This window comes from Peromyscus leucopus, chromosome 4 (genome assembly GCF_004664715.2).
Source record: "Peromyscus leucopus breed LL Stock chromosome 4, UCI_PerLeu_2.1, whole genome shotgun sequence".
Lineage (NCBI taxonomy): Eukaryota > Metazoa > Chordata > Mammalia > Rodentia > Cricetidae > Peromyscus > Peromyscus leucopus.
The window spans coordinates 132,466,132-132,475,494 of NC_051066.1; the positions used below are offsets into that span (position 1 = coordinate 132,466,132).

At 45.5% G+C, this 9,363-nt stretch overlaps 1 protein-coding gene across 7 annotated transcripts in view; it reads right to left on the bottom strand.

Moving 5' to 3' along the window:
* The window catches only part of Cpne1 (copine 1), a 41,473-nt gene extending 36,510 nt beyond the window's left edge, over positions 1-4,963 (bottom strand). For 3 of the 7 annotated variants that reach the window (XM_028889000.2, XM_028888997.2, XM_028888996.2), the window contains exon 1: positions 4,777-4,941. The gene's annotated coding sequence lies outside the window, so the exon portion shown is untranslated. Of the gene's footprint in view, positions 1-1,217; positions 1,261-4,776 lie in introns of all 7 variants that reach the window. The other 4 variants (XM_028888992.2, XR_003736541.2, XM_028888998.2 and 1 more) reach the window with 4 other exon arrangements.
* Positions 4,964-9,363: the final 4,400 nt, after the last annotated feature.

Sequence of the window (9,363 nt, forward strand, 5' to 3'; positions counted from 1 at the left end):
TGGAGAGATGGCTCAGTGGTTAAGAGCACTGGTTGCTCTCCCAGAGGTCCTGCCTGAGTTCAATTCCCAGCATTCACATGGTGGCTCACAACTATCCATAATGAGATCTGGCGTCCTCTTCTGGCCTACAGGCAGAACACTGTATACATAATAAATACATGAGGGCCGGGTGTGGTGGCGCACGCCTTTAATCCCAGCACTCGGGAGGCAGAGGCAGGTGGATCTCTGTGAGTTCGAGGCCAGCCTGGACTATAGAGCGAGTTCCAGGAAAGGCGCAAAGCTACACAGAGAAACCCTGTCTCGAAAAACAAAATAAATAAATAAATAAATAAATAAATAAATAAATAAATAAATAAATAAATACATGAATCTTAAAAAAAAAAAAAAAAAAAAAAGGTAGGAACAAAAACTTTACCCAGGGTATGGGCCTGGAGCTTATCTCCCACATATTAGGGAACTGAGGTTCCTAATGCTTTTCTTCCCTTTCAGACACAAGACATCCCACATCCACCCTGAGAAGGATAAATTTAGGTCAGCAGTTATACCCAAAGGGAACTCCCTATATCTACAAGGTTCCAAGAAATTAACATTAGGAAAATTCTTATTACATCAAGAAATGTTGAAAGCCCAGCTGATCTCAGCAAATGTGTCGTTCAATTTCTGTTCAGCTTACAGTACAGAATCAATCCCCACACAAGAAGTGCCATCTGAAGCACCCCTATACCAAGGAGAACTGTGCACATCAGGGCTAAGTACCAGCACTTCAGACCTTTTCTAGCATAGCTCTTCTTTCACAAGGAAGGCAAATGGAAACTGAAAACTACATCACTTTTGCTTCAGCTACTCACCCTGTAAAGACCAGTCATTTTTATCAGTTCACAAAGTATTTCTATTACTTCATGTGGGTGCATGTTCTACCTACATGCCCACACCACATGCACAAAGTACTGGTAGAGGCCAGAAGAGTGTGTCACACCCCCTGGAACTCGGGGTACAGATGGATCTGGGTTGCCATGTAAGTTCTGGGAACTGAACCCTGGTCTTCTGGAAGAATATATATATTAACTGCTGAGCCATCTCTCCAGCCCCAAGACCACAAACAATGGAGGGAGCACTGTTTTCCAAGAATCTGCTTATTCCTGTGTGCTAAAATATCAGCTAGTGCCTAATTGAATACAGGATTCCAAACTAAAAAAAAAAAAATCTGTCCCACTCACCTGAAGCTCTGGTGAACTTTGGAAGGACACGAGTGAAATAATTCTATGCAAAAAAAAAAAAAAAGGTATTGAGCCATATGTGGTGGTACGTGCCTTTAATCCCAAAGTTCGGAGACAGAGCCAGGTGGATCTTTGGAGTTTGAGGCCAGCCTTGTCTACAGGAGTTCCAGGACAGCCAGGGCCACACAGTGAGACCCTGTCTCGAAAAGATAAATAAAAACAGGTATTTGTAGCTAGACAATGTGTACATGCAATGCTAGCACTTAGAAGGCAGAGGGAGAAGATTGAGAGTCTGAAGTTGGACTGGACTACAGAGACTCTTATAAACATACACATTTTATCTATATAAAGTACAGGGACAGGCAAGGAGAAAACTGACCCTGGTTTGCCACAGATCCATTGATATAGTTCAAAAGACCTAAAACAACAAGCTTGTTTAGTCTATTTTCCGTTTCATTTCCTAACAGATGTTTGCTTCAATACAACAGATAATAGATACAAACATAAATTATAAGTATTTGCATATTATGACAAGATAAACTATTTACCAGCCATTCCGATTATTTGAAACTTTAAAGTAAAAAAAGTCCATCAACAAACCTTTTCATTACGAAGAAAAGGTATAAACTAAAACTCCAGCTTTTCCACTCTTCATGGCAATAAACAGTAATCAGGGTAAAGAGAGCTACATACTTCAGATCCAAAAGAAAATCCCAGCAACCCCTTAAACGTTCACCTCAGAGACCAGTAACAAAGTTTCTATTACAACAGGCACAATGTTATCAGCAGTGTAATCGCATCAGAGTCATCATGAAACCACACTTCATCCCGAGTTTGTCCCCCATCACCAAATAAAACGCATTTCAGATCCTGGGACCATTCTTATGAATACATTCTTTTCTGACACTGATAAAAATGGATAATCCTGAATTTTCACATTAACGTTCCATTTAGTACTCAGAGGCAGTAGTAAATCAAGACATTTGAAATAAAACACCCCTCCTGCCAAGATTTTAAGTTATTACTGATACCAACAAAAATGTCCTTTTTAATTCATTTATACTTCAAAACAAAAATATTGCTTCTAGCCTAACTAACCACATCTACTTTCATGCCAACCAAAGGGTACATAGGTGGCTGGTAGTGAAACTGCTAGAACTACAAGTGAAATTATTTTTTCTGTGTAGTCTAACCTAAAACTTTTAGCAAGTATTCATTTTTATGAGTTTTATTCATTAAGAATATGTAGGCTAGAGCTGGTGAGACTGTTCAGTGGTTAAATCACTGGCTGCTCTTCCAGAGGACACAGGTCAATTCCCAGCACCCACATGGCAGCTCACAACCACCTCTAAGTCCAGCTCCAGGGGATCTGACACCCTCTTATGGCCTCTGAGGTCACCCGGCATAAACATGAAACATAAGACATACATGTAGGCAGAATACCCATACAACTGAAAAAACAAGTAGACAGGGCTTTAGGTTTTAAACTGGATCCTCCATTTTAGAGAGATTTCTAAAAGTACACATTGTGTAACCAATTACTAACAACATTTTCAGAAGAAATCATTTATTCAAACTAAATATTGCCAGCCAACTATTATCCCAGTGACTCCGGGGGCTTACTAAATATTTCAATGGCAGCCTAAGCTACCTGACAAGATCCTATCTTCAATGAAGAACAAACAAAAACAACCAAACCTTCACAAATCAAACAGTGGAGTGGCTTTCTGCAAACTGGAATAGAACTATCAATACTAGCACTGGATTCTAGTATCTTGGCCACAGTATAAAACAGAAGTATAAAATGAAGTTTTACACCCAAAAATAGTACCAAGTCCAAAACTTTCAATAGGCAGTGAATCAAAACATTCAACATGTCACAAAAGAGTAAAAGAAGCCTAAAGTGTATTGCTGTCTAGAACAATAACGACCAGTTGTTTCTAAAGCGCCACATATTCACCTGACAGATTTGAACATAAAATTGAAATAATGCATTACAACCCACAATGACCAACATTTAATCAAGCATAAGGCGATAATAAAAATGTAACATAGTTTGATAAACTATTCAATACATACTAAGCACAGCCTTGTGAACTCACCTAAACACAAACATTTCATTTCCTTCAAAAATTACTTTAGGAAAGTTATGTGAGCAGTTCTTCCAATTTTTAAAAGCCTTAGAAAAACGTCCAGACACAATCACTTTCCACCAAATCCAAGTCTCCGTCTCAACAAACGTAACAAATTTCAAAAACATCAGTTTTATATTTCTATTTTTTTTTTCCAACTGCAAATGCTCTTTAACACTTTAACAGTATACACTGGTTAACAAGGTCCCGAACAATTTTCGTTTCTAAGACTGAAGTTCGCCAAAATTTGCATTTCAAACTAACCAAGAAGCCTGAAGAAACAGTCCACGCAGTCTCTCCCTTCAGTTGCCATCCTAGTTTGTCCCACCAGGTTATGTAGACTGGCATCAACTTAAAGAACATAAGATGATTCCTGCCAACTGCACACATTCAGTCATCTGTGTGAATCTAGGAGTCAAGAAGGCTTTAGGACCCAGAATACTGCAACACAGCCTGAAATTCTCTGCATACACTATCTACCAGAATGAATGAATCTTTTGCACTGAATTAACCCTGAATAGACTACCTGGGAGTCCTTCAAACTTTTCACTGTGAAACACACACACTGGAGTCCACAGGCTTGCCCGGGCTCCAAACCGCTACATTACTCCATCGCCCACCACTAACCTGTGGGTCCTTAAAGGCCTTCCTTCCCATCTATTCCACCGCTGCCAACAGCTATCTAAGGCACCTACCCTCCTTCCTCCCTGTAGCTCCTCCCCAAAGGTGCAGTAAAGGGGCAGCAGGGAGCAGCCCCTTCCCCATTTGCAGACCAAGGACCTGCTATCCTTGCTACAATTCTCGAGACGTCACCCCCTCCCTCCTTAGCTACAGGGCGGCTCTGGCTTCCCTATACTCCCCAGTAAGCCCCTCCTCAGCGCTGGACATAGGAAGCCAGCCCTTCGCTGCAACCCGTGCACCTTCAGGCCCTGAAGGCGGCCGGTTCCTGGCCTTCCAGGAGCGCTTCCTCCTCCTAGGTGTCCCGAGGGTAGCCCCCTTTTGCAGGTCACAGGCCCCTGGGACCTCCTCACTTCGGGGCAGAGGGGGTGTTAAAAACCTCGGCCCCGTCTGCAGCCCGAGAAGCCTTCCCCACTCTGCTGCGTGCAGGCCTGTTCACCGTAACCCCCCGCCCCGGGGGCTCGCAGGCCGCGGGGCCACGCAGCGCCGGTCGATTGCCCTCAGGACCACCGGGGCGTCCCCGCCACGGCCTCGTCCCCGGTTCGGCACGCCGGCCGCACCTTCCGCATCCTCGGAGGCCGCAGAGCGGAAGCGGCACCCCAGGACCCCCTCGGCCTCGCCGCGACCCTTTTGTGTCGGGCGCTCGCGGCCGCGGGCTCCGAGGCCTGGGAAGGCCCCGCCCCGAGGCACCAAGGAGGCGGCTCGAGCCCCACACAGCCCCGCCCGTTCCGGGGCTGCGGGAGTCTTACCGGGGAGAGCTTGCGCGGCACCAGAACCCAGACCCGAGTTACCCCCCGCGCGCGAGTGCCTCAGCCCCGCGGCCGACAGCCCCAGCCCGAGCGGCTTCCCGGAGCCCACTGCAGCCAGCACCTCCGATGCCGCCTCACAAAATGGCCGCCCGCTCGCTCGCCCGCCCGCCCGGCCGCTCCGCGTTCCAGCAGGGGGCGGGGCGGGGCCGTCGACGTCACCTGGGGGGGAGACGCAGGCGCGCTGAGGTTTGGGGGCGGGCAGGGGAAACCTCGGAAGTTGCAGGTGTTTATGGTGGAGGGGGCTTTTTAATCCCTTCCTGTGGTGCGGAGTTTGTTCCCAAACCAGGCCGGAAACTAGAGTCCGAGGTTCGTTGCGGGGCTCTTTGAGCCTCTGTGAAAGGGGTGAACCACCTTGCAGAACTGTCTTGAGGATTAAACAGACCAAAACTGTGGCTTTGGTTAGAGACTCGTTGCCGAGCAAAAGCTTGATTTTTTTTTTTTCCCCTTCTTTTTTTGACTATTGAAAATATTCGGCCTTGGGGCAGGAGAGATGGCTCAGTAGTTAGGAGCTCCTACTGCTCTTCCGGAGGACTTGTTCGATGAGCTCCGATGAGCTCCGCTGGGTGGCTCACAACCACCTGTAACTCCAACCACAGGAGATCTAACGCCCTCCTCTGGCCTCCGAGGGCTCCTACAATCAATGTGCACATAACCTAACACACGGACATTAATAAAAACAAAATAAATCTAAAAAGAAGTAAAAAAGATTTCAACCGCTGTGCGCATGGTGGCACACACTCTTGATCCCAGCACTCAGGAGACAGAGGCAGGAGGATCACTGTGAGTTCGAGGCCAGTCTGATCTACAAAGAATTCCAGGGCAGCCAGGGTTATTACACAGAGAAACCCTGTTACGAAAAACAAAAACAAAATTTCAACCTACCGTGGTGGCCCACATAATCACCAGTATTTCATTATACGTTGAGTCCTGGGCTGCACCAGACCCTGTCTCAAAAATATATATAGTGATAGGTTTGGTGGGGCACTCCCTTAGTCCCAGCATATCTGAGGCAGAGGCAGGTAGACTCTGTCTTGGAACTCACTCTGTACACCAGTCTGGCCTTGAACTCACAGAGAGCCCCTTGCCTCTGCCTCCCGAGTGCTGGAATTAAAAAGGCTTGTGCCACCACCGCCTGGCCTCAATGCCCAGTTTTTAAAAAATGATACAAAGTACAAAGCTGGATAAATTCGAGGCCAGCCTAGTCTACAAAGGGAGTACCGGGGTTACATAGTGAGATTTTTCCTAGAGCTGGGGATGTAGCAAACCGTAGCATTCGCGACTAGCATGCATGAAACCCTAGGTTCACCACAGGCACCAAATAACCAGATGTAGTGGTGCTCCCCTATAATTCCGTCACATAGGAGGCGAGGCAGGAGAATTTAGAGCCCAAGCTAGAACATGTGAGAGGTTCGTGCTGCAAGGGCTGATGATCAGAATTTAATCTCTAGGACACCGTGGTGGGAGAACCAATTCCCACTAGCTACCCTCTGACTGCCACATATGTACTGTGGTGGCACACGCCTTTAATCCAAGCACTAGGGAGGCAGAGGCAGGCAGATCTCTATGAGTTCAAGGCCAGCCTAGTCTACAAAGCCAGTTCCAAGACAGGCTCCAAAGCTACACAGAGAAACCCTGTCTCGAAAAACCAATAAAACAAAACAAAACAAAACAAACAAACAAAAAACTGGTAATTGAACTCTAGGCTTTCACGTGTTAAACAAATAAGTACTCTACCAGGGGGCTATATTCTCAGCCCTGTAGCCTGCACGTCAATGAAAGTCTCTCTGTCAAAGATCGAGTCTTCTAAGTCAGAAAATGAAGCAACGGCTTACTATAAAAATTGGAGCCTAAACTGGATGGTGGTGGCACAAGCCTTTAATACCGGCACTCATGAGACAAAGGCAGGGGAATTTCTCAAGTACGGCCTGGTCTACATAGTGAGTTCCAGAATAGCCAGTGCTAAAAAGAGAAACTGTCTCCAAACAAACAAACAAACAAACAAACAAACAAAAATTGGGCCCCAAATTCTCACAACCCCAACAACCTTTAGGCAAAATGTGCCTATACTGGTAAACAAATAACAGCTGCTTTATAAAACCAAACCCACAAACCTACACATTCCATACACAAATGTATATATGCGAGCTTATACGAAACACACCACACAGGGTAGCAAGTTCCAGGCCAGCCTGACCTATATGGTGACAGCCTACATCAAAAAATAAAGAAAATGAGCCGGGCGGTGGTGGCGCACGCCTTTAATCCCAGCACTCGGGAGGCAGAGCCAGGCGGATCTCTGTGAGTTCGAGGCCAGCCTGGTCTACCAAGTGAGTCCCAGGAAAGGCGCAAAGCTACACAGAGAAACCCTGTCTCGAAAACCAAAAAAAAAAAAAAAAATAAAAATAAAAAAATAAAGAAAATGAAACAAAACCTACCCTTTACATATACACATCTCTGTGTATACACACACACACACACACACACACACACACACACACACACACACATATATATATATATATATATATATATATATATATATATATATATATATATTAAGGTAACAGGAATTCAGCCCAGCACTTCAGGCATGCTTAGGTAATCACTTTACAACTAAGGTATCCCACCACACCTTTGTGTGTGTGTGTGTGTGTGTGTGTGTGTGTGTGTGTATACATGTGCTCATGTGTGTGGAGGCCAGAAGTCAGTCAGCATCAGGTATCTTATTCTCTCTCTACTTTATTTTTTTGTTTTGTTTTGTTTTTTTGTTTTTTCCAGAGCTGAGGACCGAACCCAGGGCCTTGCACTTGCTAGGCAAGTGCTCTACCACTGAGCTAAATCCCCAACCCCACTCTACTTTATTTTTAAAGACAAGTCTCTCGGGAAAGTTCACTGAAGGAGCTTGCCAGTTTGGCTTTTTTAGCTGGCCTGCAAGCTGAGGGATCCTATTATTTCCTCCTCCCCAGCACTGGGGTGAAAGGCTTAAGCCACCACACTGGCTTTTTTACTTGGGTTCTGGGAACTAAACCCATGTCATCAAGCCTGTGGGAGAAACCCAAGAAAGAGGACTGTTGCAACTTGGAGGCCATCCTCGTCTAGAGAGTAGACGCTCCTTTTAGAAAACAGAGCTGTGGGGGACGGTCCTGTTGATAAAGGCTTGTCTTGCTAGCGTGAAGACATGAGTTGAATCTTATGCAAATAAATTCTGAAGCAACAACTCTCAAAAGGAAGGAAACCGGGGCCAGACACAGTGGTTGAGGACACTCACCCACTCGAGCATGTGGCTCTGAAAGGCCTTGCCCTCCTCCCCAATTCCCTCTGCCTTACTACAAACTGTTAGATTACATCCCAGAAGCTAGCCCCCAGGGTCCATTCCATTAGTTGGCCAACCCCTCCCCCTGAGACTAACTACCAAAGTCCAGCTTCAAAGTATTGAAATCCAACAATCAAAAGACCCCTTTAGCTCAACTAATTAACATACCGAATTAAAATTAAACACCATATCCTTGTAAGGAGGCCCAAAACAGCTGGACCACACAGCTGCCAGGACAGGCTTAGAAGCCCAGACACAGTATCTGGCAGGCAACATCTGGACCCAGGAAAAGCCATAAGTTGACCACCTCCTGGGGAGAGCCCATATCTAACAGGAAATACCTGACATTCCAAACATTCCCTATACTTCTAGACAACATGTCTGTTGCATGAATCCTAAATGGTCTTTTAATTAAAAAAAAAAAAAAAAAACAAAAAAAAAAAACAAAAAAAAAAACCAACTGGAGCCAAATATTGAGGTAAATATTAAAAAATCAGAGAGACAAAGGAACAAGCCACTGGAGAAAATTCTCACCACTACCGAATCCTCAGGCCGTCGAGATCCTATCTCCACGAATCCTCTGACTGAAAGCCTCTGAGTCCTCAGCGGAAAGAGCTTCTAGTTCCTGTCTCCTCACCCCTTATATGCCTTTCTCCACCCAGCCATTTCATTTCCTTTGTAAGGAACACATGTAAGGCCTAGGGTGAACAACCCTGGTCAGGAGTGATAAGCAATAGAATGATGTAAGTAAACCACGAATGGAGTAGCAATAAGCTATAAGCTATGTGTGGAAGTAGGGATAAGACTAGAAACCCAGCCAGGAAAGAATATAAAAGATGAAGCCTCAGACCTGACCAACAGAGCTCGTCAGGCCCTAGAGCGAGATGACTCTCCTATGCCAGAGATGTGAGATCCTGTCCCCAGTGCAGATGTGGCTGACCTGTGGAAGGCTGACCCAAGATCCAGAGGAACAGATGTGGCGAGTCCGGACCTGTACACCTGGAGAGGTACTCCTGCTTCCATTTGGAAGACAGGATGAATAGTGCTTGTAATCTTACTGTGTGAATAAATGAGTGTTATACCAAGTCTGAATCAAGAGTGATTATTCTGGGGTATGTGCTTGCTACACCTTAAAGGTGTGTGTGCTTCCCAAATACTGGTAGCAAAGGCTTGAGATCTCAAGTGCTAGGTTTAAAGGCCTGTGACTCCCAAGT